This window comes from Sinohyriopsis cumingii, chromosome 9 (genome assembly GCF_028554795.1).
Source record: "Sinohyriopsis cumingii isolate HCF-2022 chromosome 9, ASM2855479v2, whole genome shotgun sequence".
Taxonomy (NCBI): Eukaryota; Metazoa; Mollusca; class Bivalvia; order Unionida; family Unionidae; genus Sinohyriopsis; species Sinohyriopsis cumingii.
In genome coordinates, this window is record NC_142969.1 from 34,869,696 (window position 1) to 34,896,757 (window position 27,062).

Consider the following 27,062-nt stretch of genomic DNA (forward strand, 5'->3'; position numbering starts at 1 on the left):
GAATCAAGATTTCTATAGCCAAACAAACCACAAAGGCATTTTTTTTCAAAACACAACAGCAAGGACAAGGCAGAAAGAGACGACGGAGAAAACACCCTTTCACCAGACTTCACACGTCTCAAGCTAGAAAGACAAAGAAAAGAAGAACCGTCAGAGACTTAGACGTTTTCGATTATTAAGGTATTGAGACACTGAAAAATGATGCACCGAGAATCTTGCGCTTGTTCCAAGTCGGAACTGCCCTGTAAACGGAGACTTTTCAGTCGCGTTTTGGCAGCACGATACAATTTTTGAACTCCTGCGTAACCTGCAGGATGGGAGGGATCGTAGTAAATACTAGCTAACACCTTCTCCATTTTTTTGTGTGTTAATAAGTTGCCCACTCTTCGGTGATGCTACTTTGAGTGGGACGAAAGGGTGGTTTGGAAACGGATTTACGTGTCCGATGGGCTACGGGAGTAGAAGTCGAAGGTAGTGGTGGTGGAGGTGGCAATGGAATGGCTTTGGTCTTCTTTTCTTTTTTCACTTCTGGTTTCCCTTCTTTCTTTTTCACTTCTGTCGAAGGAGGAATGGACATCATCTTTTTAACCCAAACTTTCATTTCTTCTCGTTGGGGTGTGGGGGACGGGGTCAACAAGGATGCTGCAATCTTACTTGAAAGGGAACTGCTGACGGTGTTTGAAACACTTCTCGCATCTCTTCTTCCTCAGGTCTTCGTAGGGTAGCATCTCTGGTGACCCCTGGGGATGGTAGTAGTGGTGGTGGTAGTGATAATGGTGCTGGACTTTTCATCAAGGTCTTAAAATCTTTCAGAATGGGTAGAGCTGTTTCGTCTAAAGCTTTCTGGTGAAAGAGTTGCAGTCGTTGCAAGAGTTGACCGTACTTTTGCGATTTTTCTGTTTCGTACAAATCTTGGCGATCCATCAAGGACTGCAATTCGTGCTGTAACTGGGACATCTCGCTCAAATTGGGATTGGGAGGTAAATGCGGGGTGCGTTGTTCTTGCCAACGATGGTATTCCATCCATCGTTTGTAAGGCACTAAAGCTAGTTTTCGTCCTTCCATGGGGTTGTCAGGGGTCGAATCTGAGATCTTGGGACTTCAGAGGGCCTTTTTATCTTGCTCCCACCAGTCCTCCCAACATGGTTCCCAAGACTCCTTTCAGCAATGGACCTAACAAGACGGGTAAAATGCCTCCACGTTGGACCAACATCTTCTTCTTTTGACGAATGCTAATTTTGTTCTGAACCATTTGGCGAAGAACGTGACGATGTTTGCCTAAGCATTGTTTCTGGTGTTTGGACAAAGGGATCGTGCCTTTCAAGACGTTCAGACAACATTCGCACACGGTATCGATGACCTCTTTGGAGGCTGATTGAATGAGTTTTTTCGTAGGGGTGGAGAAGCTTTGGACAGGACAGATAACATGTCCCCATGTTTGACTAAACGAGGAGGCAGTCCTTTCCTTTTCTTTCCTTGGGGTTGTTTAGAAGAGGGATGTTTTCTGGAGGGTGACATCTCTGAGTCTTCAGCACCAAAAACACTGATACCCCTATTTAGTCACAGGATTTTCTATACTGGAACGCGTCGCCACTGGTTGTCTTTACGGCGTATCAACTTCATGACAGGCATGACACGTCGTGCAGGGGTACGCAACGGACTAAATCGAGCCAGTTCTTGCTTGGACAAATCCAGTAAACTTTGTAACATGCCCGATCTCTCTTGAACTTTGATTTTGCCGCTAAATTGGAGGAACCTGCCAGTGGGGAAGTTCTTTGGGTCATCAACGGAGATGTTCTTGGTGTGGTCAACGTCTCCAAGTACTCTTCAGTTCTTGGTGACATCAACGGAGAAGTGAATGAACCTGAGGCTACCGGAGACGCGGTCACCGCCTTTGCAGGTCGTGGTTTGCGAGTGTAAGGTTGCGTCCTGGCCGAAGTGCCTCTATTGCGACTAGTTTTCTTCTGTGGGCTTTTCTTTTTCTGGGGACTTTTTCTCTGTTTCTTTTTCTGGGGGCTTCTTTTCTTTTTTCGGGGTGGTGTCTGGTAAGAGGAGGGTCCCGCCACTGGATAAGTTCTTGCAGACACGGGTCTCCTTGGGGACTTGGTCTTGACACCGTGGCTCTTTTTCTTCTTCTTGGAGATTCGTTTGACTTTTTTCTTGGGGAGAAGTTTGGGAGCATTAGAATCCCATCTTAAGAAAGAGCGAGTGATGACCCCTCCTAGAGTACCGCTTCCTCCAGGTTTCAAAATGATTTGTTTTTTGGTTTGAGTGTCGATGCGAGGATCGGCCAGTTGGGTCAAAGCGACTTTGTTTCGATCAAAAAAGCGTTTGGTTTGATGAGGAATCTGAATGATCCCTTGTAGTAATTGACGTGTTGTCACCGTGAACCATCGTAAGACTTCTTTGAGACTAGCTTCTAAGACACGAGCCCGTATTTGTGGATTTCTTTCTCGACTGATGCCATACAAGGCACGAATCAATTTGACGGGAAGATGCGACTGAAGGGACGTCATGTTCAAACTGTGTGAGACAGACGAAAAGTGTCTGAGGTTTTTATAGATTTTTTTGTGGAGTGAAATTAAGTCGAGGACGGAGACGTGTACAGGACAGACCCTCCGTCTTGGCACCAGTGGTGAAACAAGTGGGTAGGAAATCGCAAATCATCGGGGGTCGTAGGTTTCAAATCGACGAGTAAATAGGCGTGTGGAGTTTGAGTGGCATCGTCGTACGCCTGAGTCAGCCAAGGCGTTCCTAACTGTTTAGCTAAGACTTGCACTTGCGATTTATCTCGAGGGCTTTTAAACAAGACCACGTAATGTGCATTGAGGCTGATGGTGCGATGGGCTTAACTTTGTTGAATCAAATTTTGGGTGATGTAAACGACACTGGCATTACGATGATGCCCTTTGCGCGTAAACCACAGTTTTATTTCTTCTTCGTCTTCTCCTAACATGTCGTCGAAAATGACTAAATGGGTTTGACGGGAGTTAGAGACGATGCCATCGTCTTCTTTAGGAATGCATTCCACAAACACGATGGAATCGCATTGACTTTCTCGCAAGAGGTTGTACGCCGATTGCCACTCTTTATAACACCACACGATGCGTTGAGGTGGTCGATCGATCAAATGATGTTTATGTTCGATCAAACGTTTGACAAATTCGGTTTTGCCTGAATCGCTAGGTCCAGCAATGAGCATGTTAAAGGGATGACGAAGATACAAAGCCTCCCAACTGGCACGATCTAATGTTCGTCGAGGACTTTGACAGTGGAGGAAGAGGGAGTAGAGACAGCAGAGGTAGCCATAGTGTTAATAATGTCACTTGTGACACGAAAACAAACAAGACGAGAGTTTATATACTTTTTTCAGGACACGTTTATTGAATGTTTCAAATATGAACAACACGAAAGACAAAAATACATAAAAGCCAAATAGTTATGTACAGGAATAAAAAACACATCAAAACGATCAAAGTGGAATATAAACAAGTCTCTGTACAACATGTTTTGGGTAACCAAGATGTCCTAGGGACAGTGTGTAATGTTCTTACAGTCTCTACATGAGGTATTGTCACACAAGTGTCCTCCCGGAATGACCTTTCCAGAATGTCCATGACAGTCCTGTCCTGAAGCGAGTGGTTGTTCTCGGTGACGGGTTCTTCTGGCACTGTCACTAACACAGGTTGAAAAGTAACTTTTTTCCTTGAGCAACTCTTGTGCATACTGGGCCACTTCTTGGGTCCAAGCCTCAAAACCCCACTTTTTCCAGTCACGAACATCTGTCCAATGGGGGTGTAAGTCACAAGCGATACACACATCGTCATACACGGCTTCGGTAGCTAAAAGTTCACGAATCTTTTTTTCCTGTTGAGGTCGAGAAGTATCCAGATGAAAACGCAAGGCATTGAGCAAAAGGAGTCTTTCGTGACCATTTAATGCCATTGGGTGGTAAGTACTGATCGTAAATAGTCCACAAGGAATCGGCTGGTAAACGAAATCCCAGAAAACAAGTCACTAAGACACACACCACTTGTCGTCCCAAATTGAATGGATACAGTTCTTGTAATAATTGATGGTAATGATCCACGGATTGAATATGGTCATTGAGTTCCTTCCACGGAATCTGTTCAATCACTTGTGACATAAGCCGTGGCATGGATTACTGATTTTATAGTCTCTTTATTTCGGAAGCAATAAAGGTACTTTCTAACCAGACATCTTCGTTCTCCAGTAGGGAATCTAAATCTTGCATACTGTAACCTACACTTCAGAGTTTGTCTAGATGTTTCGTCTTCTCGTCTTCCGCTAAGCAGATTCCACGTAAAATATGTTGGTAATCCTTTAACTCGTCTTCCTCAATACGTTGCTCTAGGTGAATCTCGAAGTAACCAAAATTACGAACATTTAGTTCATTCACTAACTGAAAGTGATGAACAATGTCTGACCACTGAAACAATTTCTGACGAATCAGTCCTCTTATACCATTCAGGTACCAGTGGTTAAAGATCTGGTGACGTAACGGATGCAATTGTTCTTTACGTTTGACTTGTATTTTGACCAGGTCTCTGTAAATGCGTTCTCTCAACTCCACAGGCAAAGCACGAATGTTCTCTAGCAAAGCATCCATGAATAGGTCATACTAAATCCTTTTTCTGACACAAGAAATGTACCGTTTGCACAGACATGGTTTTACTTCAGTGTCGAATTTAAATCGTTTAGTCACTAATTTACACATTACAATTCGTTCAGAAGTTTCCTCTTTTTCACTAAGTTGACATTGCGTAAAGATGTTGGTAATTCGTTAACTCTTCCTCTGGAATTCGATGCAGTAAGTTTACAATGTAGTAGATAGAATCATCAATAGCAAACCAATCCTTTTTAAAACTAGGGGATCGTTGATCAATGTCTGTCCAATGGAACACTTTCAACTGTATCAGTCCTTGTATAGCATTCAGGTACCAGTGGTTCAAACACCGGTGACGTAACGGATGCAGTTGTTCTTTACCTTTGACTTGTATTTTGACCAGCTCTCGGTAAATGCGTTCTCTCAACTCCACAGGCAAAGCACGAATGTTCTCTAGCAAAGCATCCATGAATAGGTCAGTCCGTACAATTCACAATCTTCTCTTAGAGCAAAAGTAATCCACATAGTGAGTAATTTCTGGCCACTACCATTCAGGGTAACGTCCAAGAATCTCATTGAACTCTTTTGATGTAAACGGTCTAGAGTAATATAATAGGACGATTGCACACTTGACCCAGAGAAATCTAACACACTGGTTGACTTTTTTTCACTTTCCTCTTGTGAATTTCTCGGCACAAAAGTTCTACAGTTACGCATTGAGATTTCACTCTGGTAAATCCCTGCCAAACTTCCTTGTAAATCTTCTCTTGCAGTTCTTTAGGTAATGATTCAATATCGTTTTTGAAATGAAGTTTAAATACTGGTCTCGGTGATGTCCAACATTTGACTCCTAACCAATCTGGTTTCTTCTTCGTCAACGACATGGTAAGTTACTTCAGTGCCTCTGTCACACTAAGGGTAAGTAATGACAATTCGGTGACCATCGAGCATGTTCTATGTAGGCCGAATCTTGTGGTTCACAGTGGTGAAGTGACACACCGCAACTGAAGTACTTGACTTTATCTCCTTCGCCCAAGTAGTAAAATCCGGCTCTGGCTAATTCTTCGGGGGTCGGTCCTCCCAGATACTTAGGCCATTTTCCTTTGAACGATTGAAGACGATTTTCAAAGTCGCAGTATTCCGACAAACGCACAGGGAACGAATATTCGTCTTTCACAGGTTCGTTTCGATGACGGTTGGGTGACATGGACAGGAGTTTGCTCAGGGCTGGATGACATCCGTAGGGAGGTAGACGTGAAGGTGAACATTCACCTTTAAAACGAAACCCAGTAAAATGTCCAAGAGGACGAGCAGCATCGCTTTCGCATCCCTCCGGTTTGACACGCACAGCATCACTTTCCATGATAGGGGTAGTGACACTAAAGTTCCCATGATGCTTTACGGCATCGCTAAGGTCACAACGTACAGCATAGTACCTATCGCAAGGCTCACAATCGCAGTCCACTTCAGAAGCCCCAAACTTGAATTGTGCCTTTCTGAACTTGTTTTGTGTTTCTCTGAAAGTATTCATCTTGTTCGCTTGGTCTTGGTAGTCACAATGAACAATCAATCTTGCCTAGGGTTCCTTTTTATATACCGACCAATACCGACGTGTCCATACGGTAAGGTGAAATGATTGGGATGTCTCACTCGCTTCTGGTACACGATTTGATAGACTTTTTCCAAGGGTCGACTGACGATGTTTTGAGTTGGTAAACGGACAATCTTGTTATGTTGATAGGTGGTCACTTTAAAGTGTTCATCCTCTCCAGATTGCAAGGCTTCTTTCAATACCCCAAAGTTGACCACACGACTGGTACGATAATTCAGAGTCAATCCTTTCACTTTGCACGTCGTGTGCTCTTCTGCTTGTTTGTCCAGGTATTAGTAGCCGTAATTGTTTGGACCGCCACTGACGAAACTTAGAATCTTGTCGTCGGGATGCTCGTCTGTCCAGGCTCCTAAACGGTCTCCTTAGATGTCAGGGTGCTGTTGACTCGGGTGATAGATGTAAATGCAACTGTCCGTGTCAAAGTACAGGACACGTTCCCCTAACAGTTCTAAAGCTTCGTACAATTTTAAGCGAGCAGGAGCGGTCACGTAAGCCGCAATGATATTTCCAAAGGGGTCGTCTTGTACAAAGTCCAGATCTTCTTCGTAATTGACCAAGATCAAATTCTCGCGAACGACGTCCACGTGTTTCATGTATTTGGTTTTGTCGTGAATCATCTGGAAGTAGCGGGAAGGTTCGGTCAAATATTCCGTCTTGGGTAAACACGGTCGTTGTGCCATTTTTCCCCACAAGCAATTTAACATCACTTTGGCAAACGATCGCCTGCCTTCGTTTTTCTCGATGTGGTCTAAAGAGATGCCTTCTTGTGCCCAGTATTTCTCTTTGAATGTCTTTTGATCTTCGAGAGTGTGACACCAGGACGGATAGCCACTGGCTTCTTCCTTCAGTTTCAAAAAGGCATTCACGTAGTCTGCGAAAATGCCTTTCTGCGTGGGGTCACCCTTGTGGTATTGTTGTGTCTTGGGAAAGTGACAAATTTCGTACACTTCTAACAGTTGGTATCCCATGTCCAGAGCTTTCAAGAATTCTACGCTGACGCACGTCCCCGTCAAGGCCCGTTCTTCCTGAGTGTAATGACAAGGTTGGTCTTGGTTGCACGTTTCCACACAAGTACGGTACAAAGGAAACATCAGTTTGCCTTGGCAATGGTGAGGTAAGACGGGATAGTATAGGTTCGTGGGAGGCAAAACTTTGCGCTTGATCAAGCCTTCGTATTGTCGAATGTTTTTCAGGTCGATGTGTTCCGTCAGCAATTGCGGGTGCCCTGCAGGAAAGCGATAATATTTGCACACGTAGGGATTCAGCGAACACACATCCAAGTATTTGATTTCTTCTCCTTTCTCTTCGTCGGCTTGGTACAGCAAACAGGTGGCATTGGTCCTTCCTCCGTACAAACTATCCCTCGGGTTCAGGGGGTCCATGAACTGGTAACTTTCCACGAGGCGTTGAAACTCGGGATCGGTTTTCAAACGGTGATCGTATTCGTTTTCCCACATTTCCACCACTTGGTATCCTTGCTGTTCTAACTTTAGGCGTCGCTGACAAGTGTCCTGGTACAAGTCTTCCATGGTTCGTTGTAAAAACTGATTTTTAGTGCCACGGTCAGGGTAACAGACGGGACATCCGTGAAATAAGCAACCGTTAAACTCGTACACGATCTTAGGGTTTTCTAAGTCGCAGCCATCTACCGAATGCGTTGCGATGGTCTTTTCGCCTCCTCCGTTGCGGACATGCTGAATCCACTTGTCTTCCTTGTCGCACAAGTAATGTAACCAGCGTAGGGCTTTGACCGAGTATTGACGTTTGACATAGTGGGTCGTTTGAGGACTGATGACAGCCACGGTGTTTTCAGGCATGAATCGTTGCCGGTACACTAAGGAACACGCTTTGGCAATGGTGCAAGCTTCTTTCAAAGGATCGACTCCTCCGTGTTCCATGAACAGTTCTCGAAATTTTCCACAGCAACGCCGTAAAATGTCCACGTCGGAACGACAATACTTTAACATTTCTTCCTGAAAGTAGAAAGGGTCCGAGGCGTGAGCCTGGTACCAAGCGTAGAAAGCTTCTCGTTGTTCGGTACGCATGTTGTCGGGGTCGTAATAGTGAGCCTCAGGCAAATGGGGTAGAACGGCGTGTTGATTGGCTTCCGCATTGAAAAAGTGTAAAAAGTACCCTTTAGCCATTTCTGTCATTCCAAACGTTTTAGGCATTAGACTCAAAGGCATGGCCAAGTAACTCATCCAATTTTTCAATTGTACTTGTCCGACTTGCATGAAAATGATTTTGGCTCCGTTCAAAGTCACTTTAGGACGCTCGGTGCCTTGTTCCGTATAGTATCTGAGAAGAAACTGTCCATCGTATCCGGAGAAATTGTGAGCCATCACCGTGGCATGACGATGACAATCTCCGTAACGTTCGATGTCCTCTTGGCTCCACGTCTTGTCGATGGGGTCTAAGACCCATCGTGCGAAATCGGCTAGCATGTTCGGTCCAGGAAAGATTTTTTCACGTCCTCAAGGAATCTTGCTGCAGTGAGGGCAATGACTCACGATAGGTTCTTGAATGCACTTCTCGCACGCTCGATGAGCCACGCAGAAATTAGGAATGTGAATGCCAGTCTCTTGCATGCATTCGAAATCGAAAAAGATGAAATTGCCTTTTTTCTTGTGACCATCTACTTTCTCTGGTTGGCGTTGGTATTTTTGCACGTATCATTGGTGTTCCAAGTCCACGATTTGGTGACAAATGTGACATTTTTTCTTTCCTGAACATACGTGTGCCTTGGTATTGTTGGTACGTATACCTTGTCCACAAGCGGGGCACAATCTCAGCAGTTGACAAGCGCATTTCTTCTGTGAACCTTGTGTTTTCAAATGTTTTTGGTAACAGGCAGGTCTGACAAACGTGCGCAGACAAGCAGGACAATGCACTGGTTTTTGCCCTTCGCCCAGACAGGGTGGAGAGGCCAAACATCCTGAGCATTTCGATTCACAATGCTTGTGTTGCTCTAGATTGTTATTGCCATAGTCACATTTCTCACAGTAATAACCGTATCCCAGGAATCCAGTGATACTGGTAATGGTATCAAAATGGTCATCGTGATGATAGAGGTGAATGTATTTTCCGTCCTTAAAGTCTTGGCCTCGAAACAACAGAGGTCTGCGTACTTTTTGAGGGTGCACTTTCAAGGTGTAGCGTGGAGCTAGGACATCTTGCAATGTTTGCATTTCAGGAATGCCACAGGGTTTGTCTTTGGACAGGCCAGCTTGTTGTAACAGGAGTTCTGCTTCATTTCGTTGTTTGGCTCGGTCAGATCGTTGAATAGTTTTCCAGGTTCTTTTCCATTCTACCGTGTCGTTCTTGTCGACATAGGTTCGTCCCACCACGATAGCTCTGGCTAAACACATCTGGTCTTGAGAATTGTGAATTTGGACGAGGCTACGCTTAATGATGCGAAGCTCGTTCACCAATAATATCTTTTTGCGTCCAGTCCCTTGAGGAGGAGAGACGTGGGTCATGTCCAGTGTGGCTTTTCCATCGGTGATGTCAAACTGGTCATTGGATTGTTGTAGGTGTTGAATCTTGTCCATGACTTTGGAAGCTGTCAATTCTGCAGGGGTGCTAAACTCGATCCAAACAGGGAATTTCAAACCGTTGTGTTGTATGGAAAGTCTCAAGCGATCGTCTTCTTTGGGTTGACATTGTCGCTTGAGTGTGGTGAGCAAAGAATCCCACACCCCGGTGATGAACCCTTCTGCTTTCTCTAACGGTACTTCAGCCTTGAAATCTTTAAACTGCACCGTGTATTTGTAAGCCGCGGTTCTAAATTTTCTAGAGGAGCGCTTTTCCGTCTCTCGAATGTCATAGTACTTTTCAGGGTTAACTAAGGGTGGTGAACTTTGTTTAGAGGGTTTGGATTCTGGTTCACTCATGTCCTCTTCAAAATCACTGGCATGAATTTGTGCCAAGACTTCAGCTCTGGTACGAGGCGATAGATCACGTTTCTGCCTCTTTCTTTCTTCTTCTTTCTTCTCAAATGAATGGATCGTTTCATCTTGAGTGAAAAACGTCAAATGACTAAAATTTAAACAGCATGGACTAATTTATAGTCATGGCAGACCAGCGTATATAAAAGGGTGTGTGTCCTGTCCTTTCACTATTCATTTCACTCTCTAACCGAGCACAACGATGGAAGAGACTAGCCAAATCGAACGTTTCATCAGAGCTTTGCGAGGGGTCATTAGAAAATTCTCTTCAGACCAGCCGACGGACTACTCTCCTTCCTTCCGAGATAAAAGTCTAGATACTTGCTATATCTGTCAGAAGAAAGGGCATTGGTCTTCAGAGTGTCCAGACCGTCATAAAAGAAAAACAGGGGTTAAAAGAGACAAAAGTCAAGATACCTGTTATTATTGTCAAGAAAAAGGACATTGGTCTCCAGATTGCCCAAAAAAAGAAACAAGAGGAGTCAGAAGAAGAGAGGGATTCTTCAGAGGAAGAAGAAGAGGAGGAATATAGCAGACAGGTGAAGAAAAAGAAACAGGAGAAGAAAAGAAGAAGGGAAGAAAGTGAGGAGGAAGAGAAGGAAACGACTGTGACGGTGAATAAATTTAAAAAACAGAGAGAGTGAACAATAAGACAGAAGAAGTCAGTGAACTTTTTAAAGTCTTCTGTTGAGAATTGTGAATTGGATTGTAAATATTGATAAAAGAATAAATTAGGTATAAAAAGGTAAGTGTCTTTGAGTTTTGATTTTAAAATAAGAACGTACACTCATACACACGTACTATAGGGGTAAAATGTTTTTCTTTGAGTTCTTGGCAATTGAAAGTCTACCTCTTTTCGAGAGACGTGGGTGGCCCTGAAAAGGGCCTTTTTTGTGGTGTAGGGGTGAGCTTAAGCAATCAACTTTAACTGTCTTAAGCCTTTGCCACGGCCAAGGCCTACTTCTGGACTGCGTACTGTTGATGATGTTGATTTGGTTGAAATCACTAAGGGTGGCACGATAGGCTTAGTCACAGGGTTGGAGTGTTTAGCTCGGGAAGGTCGTATTCTCTTCGGTCGTAATAAAGAAGTCTGATACATTTGTTTCAGACTTCTTAACTCCACTAAAATGTCTAACAGTACCGTGACCGTTTGATTTTCACACCCTTGTTTCTTTGCTGCTGATACTTCTTCTAGTTGTTGTTTTTTTCTTACCTCTTCTTCTTGCTGTTGTTGCTGTAGGAGAAAAGCTTGTTCCGTTTCCTTTTGCTGTTGTATAAATTTCTCCAATTCTTCTTTCTGTCTCTGTCTAAAATTCTCCACGTGCGGTAATGAAGAAGGTGACGAAGGTTCCGGAACAAATTCTTGCGAGGTAAGAAAATCCACAAAATCCCAATTTACCTCTTCTGAAAGTAAGTCCGGGTTCCCTTGGGCGGTCTCCACTGCTGGCGCACCCCAATTGATCGTTTTCTGAGTTTCCGTCATATTGAAAAACTGTCGCATGAATTGACTGCGCACAGGCGCTAGCGAATCTATATAGGCCACGTGACGTCACAGACTGCTCTCTTTGGATTGGATGCGGGCTGACTGAATTTTGTAACGCGTGTTTGGATTGGTCAATGAACTCAATCCGTTTCAATCCTTCCTCTACCTATAAATAAGCGCAGTTCACTGCATTGATTCATCTGTTCTTAGCGCCTCAGTATGTGGACTGACGTTGAATCTTCCACCCTTGTGTTGACAATGATGCTTAGGACGGACATACCGATGTATGTCCGATCCAAATGGACAGTTGTCCATAGGACTGCCACATGCCTATGGATACGTAGGATTTACGTGGAGAGGCAAGGATGCCTCAAAAAAGTGTTAGTGTATGGTCCTACCATTACACGAATCCTAAGGACAAGAAGAAGTCACAGATGCCCTTTATGTTAAGGGCATATGTAAACCAAAAGGCCCTTTTCAGGGCCACTCCAATCTCTCGAAAAGAGATCGACTTTCAATTGCCTACCCCATTTTTTTTATTTTTTTTATTTTTTACAATAGAGACCCATCAGGTCGGGACCCTGTTAAAATAGGGTCCCGACCCTGTTCCATTTCCCCTTGATGCTCAACAGTCCCATATTCCCATGTTCAATTTCCCTTGTCGCTATATGTTCCCAGGGTTTTTCGTCCATGTTAAATTTCCATAGTCGCTATATGTTCCCAGGGGTGTTAATGTTAAATTTCCATAGTCGCTATATGTTCCCAGGGGTGTTTTTAATGGTAAGTATCATTGTCGCTATAGTATCCCCTTTCACTACTATCGTATTATGGGTCTCCAACTGTTGCATGCACTAAAGGTTCGTTCCATTTAAATTTATGCCCGGTTTCATCTGCAACGTGTAAGTAAGGCATGTGCTGGCTGTTTAATCATTATTCTATTGTTGCATGGCTATTTTTCAAGCTCCATTACCTTATCTCATGTTCTGAGAGAACAACAGTTATGTTTCATCGTGTTGTGCCACGTATACAAATGCTGTGTTATTATTCACTAAAGGAAAGCAACTACCTTTTATCTATTTCCTACGTTTTAACTCCAAATGCAATACATATACACAAAAATCGTATTTGCATAACTGACGTTACTAAGAAAATTGCATCGCACGCCGGACTAAATAAAACAAACTGAGCATCCATAATTTTTACTGATCAATCCTATTACAGTTTTGTCAGATCGACCAAACCACAGAAATGTATCCTGACAAATATACTTTATTTGTTTTACTTGATAAACTGAATTAATGCATTGATACGGTTGCATGACTAAACCGCCTATATATAATGAATTTAAAAACAAACTACTATCCTTTGTGGTTTGGTCGATATGATTAGCATTTAAAGTGTTCACTGTTTTTGTTCATTTATTTTGTTTTGTTTTGCCTGTAATATTTCATATGCTGTACATTTTACAAAAACCATCATGAAGGAAATCAAAATAATTACTTTGTTCTATAACGTATGGCAAGGTGAACTTTCTTTCTACTAGATATTATCAGGTTTGTTGTACTTAAGAAAGCATAATACCTTAAAAATATTGAAACACCTACATAAAAATGTAAAGAAAAGTGTACAAATATGTGAGCACAAAGTCAGTTTTCTGTTAATATATTTTTGAGATAACGTTCCACAAACTCGCTTTTCTCTACCTCTTTACTACATATATGGCTTGGCGTTTTCGTAATCTACATCTGAGTGGTTTTCCTTCTTGCGGTGGTTGTTTTGTCAGTTTTTGTCAGTCTGACTACAATTTCGCATAACCAAATTAATTACTTGTTCAACTTATTACACGTTGATAGTACGCTTCAATATATTCGTAGAATAACGTGTATAAAGGTCCATCGCTCTGCTCAACATTTATATCTTCTTCCTTGCTAACTACACGAAAAAGATATATTTATCTTTCTCTCGATCTCGAAATTCAGACATGTCTGTCTGTCTCTCATTCTCGGCCGAGTCATACCAAAGACTTATTAGTTAATGGTACTAACAGGTGCCTCGCTTGGCGCTCTGCATTTAGAGTTAGTGTTAGGACTGGTCGGCCTGGTGTCAGGATAATGTGACTGGGTGGGACATCATGCTGCATGTCTGCGGCATGATGCCCCAGTGCTAGACATCACTATAAACTGCCACAATGCAGACATCGTAGCGATATGACTGAAATTATTTTAAAGCTACGTTAAAAAATCCAAATCACACACACAAACACACACACACACATTGTCTCTCTTTGTCTCGCAAAATTCTGCCGTGATTGCCAGACTTAACCGCTGGTCGGTCTCAAGCATTAGTCAGTTACGTGTGCTATAGGGGGTTTTACGGTTACAACGGAGTTACTGATCGTAGCGCCTAAAATTACCTCCCTTAGCTCCAATGCGCATGCCCACAACAAATTTCCAGTTCCGGATAGTTCATCGTTCTACACTTGGTTATCGAAACAGTCAACAAAGGAAGGTATCTTAGCTGTACTACAGATCATTATGGTTAAACCAATGAATCAATTATATATGCCAAACATCTTTTGTTCATACTAGGAGAATAATTAAAGACATTAAATCAGATAATTAGATTCAATGTCTATACTTAAATTATATCAGATAATTAACTATTATTTACTTTCCATACTTTCCATGATATCAAATAATTAAATTGAATACACTGTCTATACATCGTAATATAAATTCATTATCCATAATTTCGGATACATTTGTAGGAACATTTCACTCTGCTCTCCGATTTTAAACATTTATTGCACATTTTGGTTATATAACTTTAACGAAAACAATCTCAACAATTTGCATTTTTCATATGTTGATATATCCTTCTTTCTCAGTTATTTTCGCAAGGCTAATAGTTCGTTTATAACACGTGTTAAGAAAGTTATAACACAAGTTCGATAAGAAAATTATAACATGAATTCGATGCGTCAGCTGATTTGTAATGCTGAATATTTTAAACCAGAATTTTTAATTTTTTTTAAATGGAACACAGTATTTTAATGTATTCAGAGGAACTTAACAAAGCAATAATTACATTAGCTATCATAACGATAAATGAGTGTAATTAATTCTGACAGAATATTTATTCATATTTGGGTGTAAATATCGTACAATATTCAGATTAAATAACATGCCCAATGACGTGCTTTTTGTTGTTGTTGTTCCATTTTCATTTTGACTTTTGAAACATCAAATATCGGACGGTACATGCAATAACTTTCAGCATGATTTTTCTCAAACTTGCTGGGGTCTTTAGACAACATTTCTGATTGCCACTAGCAAATTCATCTAGAACAGCCTTCTTAAAATTAGTTTAGTTCTGTTTAACTTTCCTTGCATCAAATATGTAAGTTTTAAAGATCCAATTATTTCACAGATTCCGTCATATTACTTTGGTTCGCCTTTTAAATCAATATTGATCCACGTGACCGGATGTAAAATTGCAAACAGTATGATTTAAAAAAGAGACTGTTTGTAAGAACATACTCTACAAGTCAATAATAAATGGATACTCACAAATATTCATATTTGTTGTCTTTATCTATCAGTCACTCTTTCTAACTTAGTATCATTTTATACTCGTTTTTAACTAGAAGTATGTCTATGTAATATACGTATGCGAACACACATTCATTCGAGGATATACATACCCATGCACCAGATGAAAGAAGACAGACAGACAGACAGATAGGTGAGAGCCACAAATGTCCTATACATGCATAGTGTCGATATATCTCCAAATTGTATACTATAAAATTTCCAACCGTTCAAGGAAATAAAATTAAAATAATCATCAAGGAAAATCGTACGTGCGCCTGTCTGGTCAAGCGTGGTTGACATTTGTGCATTTTGAAAAAAATTCAAGTTATTTCATGAAAAATATAATGAACATTAATGGAAAAGCAACAGTCTAAATCAATAATAAAAAAACCTTAAGAAGTTAGAATTTTTTTCTCGTTGTTGTTCAACCTCCATTAACTGCTATGCTTGAATCTGTACAAAATAAACATATTTTCATTATTCTTCAAAAATTGCAAGAACTTTTTACGCAGCGATACACTTTCGCACAATCAAATAATACAAACTAGAGCATAAGGTAGTAGTGGAAAGATAATGAAGTTCTGAAATGGACAGATATTATTTATTTGAAAGCTGGGAGCAGCTCAAGTTAGTGAGAAAGAAATAAAAGATGTTTAAAAAAAATTGGTCAAATATTGATAGAATTTCTTTTTAAAATAGTGAGATATCGACCCTGCTTGCATAATGTGAGCGGTCTGTCACATTTTATTGATCTACATCTGCCATCTTAATTTATTGAACTATCCGGAAGTGAATTGCACCGATATGCCCTCTGGTGTTTTCAAGGGGAGATACTAACCGTGAAACCCCCTATACTCCTCAATAGAAGGTTTCCTGCGGTTTTTCTTGCCTTGGGGCGATGCTGCTTTCCGCGCATGCGTCACCAATTTAAAAGTAAGGTCATTAATAGATTTATACATAGGTGTTATGTTCTTATAGGGATTATTACTAAACAGTGAGTATTCTGAAGGATTTAATGCCATAAGTCAAAAGAAGAGGGATGTTAGTTACCATCCGCATATCAATTTCAGTCGAAATAAATTTATTAATTACTAGCGAGCGTCCGACAGTCAGAACTGATGGGGAGATTAAAACAGCGTAAAACTTCAGTATGGAATACGGCCCCGACATCGTTGGTCTCCAAAATGGCAATAACTCTTGTATTGTATATGAACACCTGTAATTGTACAGCGATAGATATAACGCCATATGGTTAATTTTTTAGCGGTTGATCAGACACTTTAAGACTAGTTGTTTAGCGGTTGTTTTTTCATCTTAACTCTAGATACATAGCGATTGATTTAAGACCTTAAGACAAGTTATATACCGATTGATTTGATACTTTAAAGACCGGTTGTATAGTGTTTGATTTAACACTTTAAGACTAGCCGTATAGCTATTGATTGACATTTTATACTAGTTGTACAGCGATTGATTTGCAACTTTAAGACCGGTTGTGTAGGTATTGATTGAAATTTTATACTAGTTGTATAGCGATTGATTTGATACTTTAAGGTCGGTTGTCTAGCGTTTGAATTAACGCTTTAAGACTAGTTGCATAGCTATTTATTGAAATTTTATACTAGTTGCATAGCGATTCATTTGATACTTTAAGACCGGTTGTATAGCGTTTAACACTTTAAGGCTAGTTGTATCTATGATATGTTGAGATTCACTTTAAGAATAGAACAGTAACTCTAACAAAACTCGCAGAGCGGTGCTAAGTAAATGTCCATATTTAGATGTTCAGAGGATGACCAAACTTTCATAGCAATCCAATAATAAAATGGGCAATGACTGAAACAAAAATATCGTAAAGGGAGTCATAAAGCAGTATCAGCGTGCTCAAATGATTACCATAATGTGTAAAAGGTTTCACGTGGATCTACTGAAAACTGTAAGAATTGTTCCGTTCGTAATATTGTTCTTAATCTACATGCATCTGTAAGGGCAATACTGTCCCTACAAAAAATGTCAACATCACAGTCATTTCTCGGCATGCATATCATCAGATGATTATTCAAGTTCATTGACTGTGAGACTTAAAATGATTATGTAGCGAGCTGAAAAGGGTACTGAATCTAACACAAATGTACGAGCGAAGCGAATTGTCAATGTCCAATCCATCTTCAGATAATATCATAACATGTACTAAATATCAGGACTATTCAATGAAAACAGTGAAACCAGTTGCACGGTTAAAGTTCTGGTATATAAGTCATGCAGCTGCAATACAGAAAAGGACAATTAGTTTAACAGATATTGTGGGAGCAAAGTGATTTATGGATACGGACATGTTTAATAACGACCATACTGCCCATGTTTAGTTGACATCTAAAGAGGCATAATGGTTGACTCTACAAATTGTTGACTAGCAAGCTGTATTGATGTGATCCGTGTTTTACCTAAATTGTCTAAATATCTTTTCAAATTAAGAATGTTTAATGCCTTACTAATGATTATTTAGCTGACAACAATATATGTGGGGGATGCCCATAGACAGGAAAGGATGCAAACTCATTTTTTCGATTTAAGAACCCAGGAAAATACATTCTTGAACCAATAGTTGAAAAAATCTACAATCAATTTCCGCACAGGAGAAGTAAATCATCGTTTAACGAAAATTCAAGCTTGTGTGATTTTTATTATAGCCTCTTATGCATGCTGACTATTCTATGAAGTTTATTTTATCTAACTGAGCAATAAGAGAAATATTCACATTTCTCAATCGGTGGAAGAAACTTTCAGTTGTTAAATGAAACGGGAGGGGGGTGTACTTGGCAAAGAAATGCAGGTTTGAACTAAATTTACATTGCAACCAGCATTATTTTCTTATTAAATTTACATAACCGTAATTTAAAACCATTTGACTCTAATGTCTCTAGAATCTGTTATTGCCCCTGTGCAAGTCATCCCAAAAAGGTTTTGTCTCAGGAGAAAAGTTTTTTGTCATAATTCCTGTCCTCTGTCGCCTTGATCATAAACGCAATATATTTTTTCAGTTCGCATCTTTATACATTAGTTACGGCACACGATCTCGAAATGAAGACATTACACAAAAGCCATTTGTTTCCTTTCGGTAACAGTAGCTTTCACATTTTTACCGTTTGACTTCATTATCAACTGACTTCATTCTTGCTTAACGTGTACGTAACCCATGCCACCATATTGACGGCACATGATCCGAGTCTGAAACCTTTCTGCAGGAACAACTGTTTATTCTTTCGTTCTCAGTGGCCTTGCATATTCTGATTCAGAGGTAGTGCTATTTTGGAACAAAAATGATTTAATTGCAGACAAAAATCAGCTGTAAAGAATCAAGTTTCTTCATTCAGCTAAAGTGACCTTAAACGTTGGTCTTTACATTTAAAATCAATAGGTTATGTCCTTGTCCAACAAATGGCTCGTGTTTGAATGTGGTTCAGAAGTGAACTACTACGAAAATGGCATTTTTTATTAATTCAATCAAATGGACCTTTACCTTGGACATTTTGTTCAACCCAAAAACTGAGAGGTTAATGCCTTTACAGGAGTGTAGATCATCCACAATGTTTAGTACAGAATTTGAGTTATATCATGGTGGAAGACTAGAGTTATTGTCTAGAAATGACATTCGTAAAAGACAAATGGCTAGACGGCGGAAAACATTATAACTAGGGGTGCAACGATGTACAGGTATACCGGTATATTGCCATTTGCTTTTCTGACAATACACACCACAATAGGGATTTCTATACCGCGTTTTTTTTTTCAGTCTTGCTTTCACATTTTTTAATTTAATTCAATAATCATATTTTCGTTATTTTCCGGTATGCACACTTACCACTTGATTGTAAGCGAATTTAAAGATGCACATTACCATTATTCGGGCAATGCAGAATTGGGGAATGGCAAGTCAACACTACGGTATATTTTCCAAGTAATACAATAAAGTATGCAACATCAGATGTTTGATATTTTAGCTGCCAGAAATAAAAAGAAAGCAAAACATTTAAATAAGCAGCTGCCGCATCTGATGTTTGCCGAGTAAAATGCATGGTTGGTCAGATCAAAGTGTTTATGTCACGTAAACTTCCTTTTCTTGTTTTCAAACATCGACTCATTTTTCAGTTTAGTTTACCTGAGTGCAGAGATGACTTTAAATTTTAGAAAATTATTTTTTTTTTCCATTTAAAAAATGGACTTTTAAAAATATTCCCAACAGAATGCAAAATGTGCAGTGCCGTTTAAATTCTTACAAGGTAACATCACTTAGAGATATTATATATTTAATGTAGTTTTATTAAGTATTTATGTAATGCTATATGTATTGGACTATCTGCTTGGTATATCGAAATACATCGCAGTAATCATTTGGGCATATCGTTGCACTATACCATAATACAATTAGCTTTGTGGCTGGAAGATATAAATGCGTCCACAGAAATTAGGAAATAACATGATCTGTACCTGGTGAGGGATTTTAACTGCAGCCAAGTAAGTAATCATCTATCAGTATCACCTGTTTATTATGGATGTAGAAAATGATTTTATTTCTTACTGTCTGGGACCGCTGAATTAATACAATTGAAGCTAATCAAGATATTAAGATCAAGCTCACGAACAAGATTCAATCTAGAGGCATTAGATTTTCTGGTAGTCCTTGCTTGTGTCTTTGTGTCCTCTTGTCCAGCACTATGAAGGCCTGTATTCAGTGTGTACTGGTCTCTTGGCAGAATTACTCATCTTGCAAACATATTGAGCTGAAAAGTTAAGAAACTCCAATGCTACGTGCTTAATTACATACTTGATAACAGAGATGATTGATTGATTGATTTTTTTAACGGCGCATCAGCACTGTTAGGCTATTTAGCGCCAAACAAAATGTAATTTGTATATTATTTTAAAAATTATAAAGGTCCTATATCGACCAGCGATATAAAAGAAGAATTGGTTGAAATTAAAAACGGTAAGATGGTAACGGTGAAAAATAAAGCTTCCCGATCAACGGGGGATGTAAATGTTGTATGTTGGTGAAAAATGATGAAAAGGTATTAAAAAGGGACGGTATATATATTGCATAAAACTGCACAAGTTGATAGCATAAAAGTCAGAGTTTAGAGTAAATATTTACGGCTTTCAGAAACTCTATAATACGAGTGATGTTTATAGTATCAAAAAATTCTTTCATGTCATGTACAATGTAATAACGATCGCGCGTAGGTTGCAGGTTAAAACACTCTATCATAAAGTGCTTGACAGTGAATGGTTCATTACAAGAAACGCACTCTGATGGGTCTTCACCTTTTAGTATGTGGGTGCGGGTGATATAAGTATGACCAATTTGGATTCTTGCAATGACTACATCCTCCCTACGCATGGTTCTGTAAGAAGGAGTCCATTCGCCTAGAGTTGGCTTGATTGCATGAAGTTTGTTATTCACGGCATCATTCCATGATGCCTGCCACTTCTGACGAAAGAACTTTCTGATACAAGGTTTAAAATCAGTATACGGTATTTTAAAATCAGATGGTTCTTGAGTAAGGGCCATTTTAGCAGCGCGATCTGCTTTTTCGTTATCTTTAATACCAATGTGGCTAGGTAACCAACAGTATATTATATTGTGGGAGACACTCAGCTCCGTATTTTTGACGAGTATGTTTTTCAATAATGGGTTCTCCAGTTTTCTATTGTGTAGTGACTGGAGTACTGATAGCGAGTCAGAGAAGATGATACTGTTTAAAATATGTTTCTTTTCTATATGTTGCAGAGCAAGATCTATTGCTCTCATTTCGGCTGTAAAAATTGATGCTCCATTTGGTAAGCGAACTTGCGTTGTGTGATTTCCACAAACAAAGGCTGCAGCAGCCTTTTCCTCATCCTTTGATCCATCAGTGTAAATTCTGGTGTAGTTTTTAAATTCGGTGAGGAGTTCATGGTAAGAGTTGTGGTAGACAGAAGGGTTTGTTTCGGATTTTTTTCCATCGTGTAGCGTAAAACGTACTTTTGGTTGTTTAATTAGCCAGGGTGGTGTTTCGGAGATTGACGTTTTCTGAATTTTAGAAAGATCTATATTTGTAGTGTCAAGGCTGGATGATAATCTAATGCCAAAGGAAGGTATGGCGTTTGGTTTATTTTCGTATAAAGTTTTGTATTTGGGTTGAAAAACAGCCGAAAAAGCAGGATTCAGAGGGTTTGATTTTAATTTGAGAGCATACTGTGCGGAAAGCATTTCTCTACGATGCGATAACGGTGGTTCATTCGCCTCAGCTAGAAGGCTTTCACACGGAGATGTTTTAAATGCTCCCAGAGCCAGTCTTATTCCCTGATGATGAATTGGATCAAGCATTTTAAGATATGACTTTCGGGCTGAACCATACACAACGCAACCATAGTCTAGTTTGGAGCGAATAAACGTTCTATATAAATTCAGGATGACTTTTCTATCAGCACCCCAGTCAGTGTACGCTACTACTTTAAGTAGGTCAAGTGCTTTTAAGCATTTGGCTTTCAAGTTTTTAGGAGTGGAATAAAAGTCAGTTTTCTGTCAAAGATAATACCCAAAAATTTTGTTTCCTCAACAACTGGAATAGGTGTTCCGTCCAGCGTGAGTTTAGGTTTATCGTGGTGTCGTCGTAATTGACAGAAATGCATACATACTGTTTTTGATTTCGAGAATTTGAAACCGTTCGTACTAGCCCACTTTTGAATCTTGTTGATATTTTGCTGTAGTTGTCTTTCAATTGTATGCATGTGCTTTGACCGATAACATATGAGAAAATCATCAACATATAGTGAGCAATCCACACCAGAAGTCAAACACTTGGTGATGTTATTAATTGTGATATTGAAAAATGTCACAGATAAAATACTGCCCTGGGGCACACCCATCTCTTGCTCGTGCAAATCTGAGAGAGTAGAGCCCACTCGTACCTTGAATTCTCTGTCGGAGAGGAAGTTGGATATGAAAGAGGGCAGACGGCCTTTTAGACCTAGATCGTGCAGGTCTTTTAGTATGCCGTACTTCCATGTTGTGTCATAGGCCTTTTCTAAATCAAAGAAAACCGCTACTAAATATTCTTTCTTGATAAATGCATCGCGAATGAATGTTTCTAGTCTAACCAGATGATCGTTGGTGCTCCGTCCATAACGAAAGCCACTTTGGAAAGGAGATATTAAATTGTTAGTTTCCAGGTACCATACAAGCCGAGAATTGATCATTCGTTCCATTGTTTTGCACACACAGCTTGTGAGTGCAATAGGTCGATAGTTGGTAGGATCTTCGCTATCTTTACCGGGTTTGGGAACTGGTGTTACTGTTGCTTCTTTCCATATTTTAGGTAGGTTACCAGTAAACCATAAATCATTGAAGAGTTTCAAAAGAGATGTTAAAGATGATTCTGGAAGAAGTTTTAAAAACTGGTAATGTATTTTGTCAGGCCCAGCGGAAGTATCATGGGCCTTGTCATAAGTTCTGATAGTGAAAACAGTTGGTTGTAGCTTTCCGAGTTGTTGGATGTGAATTTTAAACGTGACCTTTCTTTTTGAGTTTTCAATTTTTGGAAGGCTTCGGAATAATTAGATGATGACGAACTTTTAGAGAATGTATCAGCAAGAACATTTGCTATGTCACGTTTTGAGCTAAGATTGTTATTGTTCACTTTTAGATGTCGGAAAGAATTGTGTTTTCTCTTTCCATTTATTTTGCGGTTCGTGTCCCAAACTTTCTTAATTGAGGAACGAGAGTTTAAAGAGGAAACATATTTCATCCATGATGCTCGTTTACTTTCTTTGATTGTGCGGCAAGCTTTGGCCCGGAGAATACGATATTTACTTAAATTCTCGGGCGTCGGATGATTGTTAAATTTTTTCAAGGTTTCTCGACGTTGCCGTATGGCTTCCTTACATTCCTTTGTGAGTCAAGGTTTTAGGATTCTTTTACAGTTTGCTGAGGACTTGGGGATAGATTCTTCTGCAATGTCGGTTAAAATAGATGTAAAATGCTGAATGGGGTCGTTAACATTGAAAACTGTATCCTCATTCAGCCTAGTTTTACAGAGTGTTTCGAACTTGGCCCAGTCGGCATTCTTTAAATTCCATTGTGGAATTACTTCATCAATTGTAGAGTTATGATTTACAAGGGAGACTGGGAAGTGATCGCTGCTGTGAAGGTCATCAGCGACCTTCCATTCATAGTCCAAAAGCAGCGAGGGAGAACAAATTGTCAAATCGATGCATGTGTATGTACCCGTGCCTGGGTGTAAATATGTAGGTGTTTTGGTATTAAATAGACACAGATTGTGTCTAGAAATAAAGTCTTCAACTTTGTGACCTCTGTCACTTATATGATTTGATCCCCATAAAATGTTATGGGCATTAAAATCCCCGAGCAAAACAAAGGGTGTGGGAAGCTGTTGAACAAGATTGTCGAGTTCGTTTGGTACTAGGTTAGTGTTTGGTGGTAAATAAATAGAGCAAAATGTAATCACTCGATGTAGAGTGACGCTTACAGCAATGGCTTGTAAATTGGTATTTAAATGAATGAAGCTATGAGGAGTTCTGTTGTTCACAATAACAGAAACTCCTCCTGATGCCCTATCAACATTTGGAGAGCAGGTGTTAAACAGGGAGTAGTTTTTAAATGTGATATTGTCCGTATCTTTCAAGAATGTTTCTTGAAGACATAGTACCGCAGAATCATGTTCGTTTTAAAGCAGGAGAATATCATCGTAATTTGCTTTAAGTCCTCGACAATTCCATTGTATGATAGTGTTTTTCATTATAAATTTAAATTAAAGATTGTGGAGCTAGGTCAGACCTTTCGCAGAGGGAATTTGTTTGGTTATTTCTCTGTGGAAGTACGGGGGTGAATTTTTTGTTGTTAGGTCTGGAGCTACCTTGAGCGCATAGAGCAGATTCTTCTGCATCCATGCTCTCAATGTCTCCAAACCTGTTATATAATTTGATGGGGTCGTCTGACCCCTTTTGTTGTCTGTTTCCATGAGATTTGTGTTTGCTTTTTGGTGATTTCGGTTGTTGGTTATTGCTGAAAGTAGTTTGTGTAGATGCCGTGTTTTTCTGTGATTGGTAATGAGGGGTGTTTGAGATTGGTGTTGAATCGGGTGCATCTGTTTCTGTTTGAGCGTCCTTCGTTGTTTTAGGATTGCTCTTCACTACAGTGGAGAAGGATGGGCCAGGATGGGCTGTTTTCGCCTGTACAAGTTTTCTGGCTTCTGGATAGGGAATATTATTTGTGTACTTTACCCTCTGAATTTCCTTCTCCTGTTTCCAGGTATCGCAATCCCTGGAATTTGCGTGGTGCTCTTTTCCACAATTGATACAATGCGGAGTTGCTCTACAGTCAGCTTCCTGATGAGAATTGTCTCCACATCGGGCACATATTTGGGCTTTAGAGCAGCGGTCTTCGTGATGGCCGTATTTTTGACACTTATAACATCGAAGGGGGTTGGGAATGTAGATCTCAACCTTCACTTGCAAGAAGCCAACTTTGACCACTTTGGGTACTGTTGGCTTGTTGAAGGTGAGAACAGTGGTGTTGGTGTCCTGTAGGTTGTTATTACGTTTAATACGTATTCTGCGTACTGCAGTGACACCTTCATTTTTCATTCCTTCAATGATATCAGCGTCGGTGACTCCAGCCAAGTCACGACAGCGAATCACGCCTTTGGACGTATTCAGTGTGGTGTGAGCGAATGAGGTCACTGGAATATCGAAGAAAGTTTTTATTTTCTTGATATTGTCTGTCTGACCTCGTCGTTCACATTCCACAAGAAGGCAACCCGATTTCATTTTTTTTTTTTTTTGACGCTTTTTGGTGTTCCAATCAGACCTGTAATTGTTTTCTCGATCACAAACGGAGAGAGTGAGGTAAGCAGTTTCGTGGCATCTTTTGACTGTATGACCATGAAGCGTGGAAATGACATGGTTCATCGTCAGAGTCAGATAAAGGTTTCGTTCTCTTGTTTTGATTTTTGTTTGGAATTATCCATGATGGCTAGATTAAAAAGTCAGCACCCGTGCTCCCCGCCCACCAAAGAGCCCAACAAGGGGACACTTTTCAAGTGCCAGGGATGTCCTCGCAAATAATCACCAACCAATGGAGTAGATATTTGCATTAGAGGTACTACGTCGCCAACATATCCAGTTAGTATAAACGGCTTCCTATTCACAAAAAATAGGTCCCCTTATTCCCCTCCGTTTGTTTGCTACTGTTTATGATCATGGTAGGATCACTCTCTTTTTTCAAGCCAAAATAAAATATGAAATATGAAATATGCATGTAAGGCTCATCTTTGAAAGAACTAATTACAGGGCTCCATATCAAACTGATCAAACTCCCTATTCGACTTGATCGATGAATTCTATGATTACAACCTGAAAGACCTTTTCTGTAATCGTCATAGTCATTGTTCGTTGGGGACCTTATAATTAGTGTGAGCACTTTGATTTCAACGTCAAATTATTGGTTTTGTAAACGGAATTTTATGGAATTATCAAACTTACCCTCAGTAAGATGATAACAATTTCACCATATTAGGTTATATAGTCAGTTTGCTGTCCTATGACAAGCCACGATAGTTATATGAACTTGTCTTTTTTGTTTGTTTTTCTCTGTTTGTTTGCTTTTCCAAACAATTTGCACCTCATGTCTGCGATAAGCTGTATCAATACTAAACTTATTGACCATACTGCAGTATATTAGTAAAACCTATTTGAAAGCTTTGCTTCTACTTTTGAAATAGTTCACAAAAAATACTTTGAAATGAAAATCACACGTGATCTTTAATCTATTCAGTAGCACAACAACATTACCTAACTAATGGTTGTAGTCGTGTGAACAGAAATAGTTTTCACCAGAGTTATTGCGATAAACCTACTATTAGCATAATAGCATACTTTGCTAACGGAAATTACTACTACATCAACTTTCGTTTGAATCCATCTTTAATCTTTGCATCTGTTGTGCTAAGAGAGAGAGAGAGAGAGAGAGAGAGAGAGAGAGAAAGAGAGAGAGAGAGAGAGAGAGAGAGAGAGAGTCCCTAAACTTCTTCTGATAGTAAGCCAATATTTGTTTATTAGCGAATATCAAGTCAGTTGCATTTCTAACTCTTAGCTCTTCGTAAACATTTTCTTGAAATACTTTTATCTATTTTAATTAGTCTGGTGTTCTATAACCTATTAACTCATATTCCTTGTTAACTGATTTAAGGTAAAGACAAATCATGCGTGTGTGTTTTGTTGCTTTATTGCCCATGTGTCAAATTTATCTATATCGTTTGAAACTCCTGGTACATGATTCTAAGTTTAGTAATTTTCCTTCAGGCTGTACATTATACCGATTATCTTTAGTTACTGTGTGACTAGGGTCTGTTTTAAAAATATTAAGAGCGTAAAATTACGTTGGATCTATAAATAGATGCTTACGTACGTCTTGAGGGTTGCTAGAAATAGAATAAGTTGTAGGAATGTGTACGAGATCCGGTCTTGTTCCCATTGGACAATCGATTTTTACAGTTCTAGAAGAGATACGTTAATTCTTATTGGGAGTGTTAGGTGACATAAATAGGATTTTGAAACATTAAAATGAGTACTTTGGTCTGTCACGTGGGCGTATGTTGTGAAATATAGTCGTAATAGGAGATGTATATTAGGAGATAACTGTGCAGTGAGGTTTAATTCCTATTTTTGAATTCCTAATTTTTGTGTTTCTGTCGTAACATCAAGTCTGAAAAAGTGTTTTATGCTGCACTTAAAATTTTGT

The 27,062-nt window shown here is 39.7% G+C and overlaps 1 protein-coding gene across 3 annotated transcripts in view; it reads left to right on the forward strand.

Annotated features, from left to right (window-relative positions):
• LOC149791528 (beta-1,3-galactosyltransferase 5-like) overlaps positions 1-27,062 on the forward strand; it is a 258,369-nt gene that overhangs the window by 54,823 nt on the left and 176,484 nt on the right. The window lies entirely within an intron of this gene.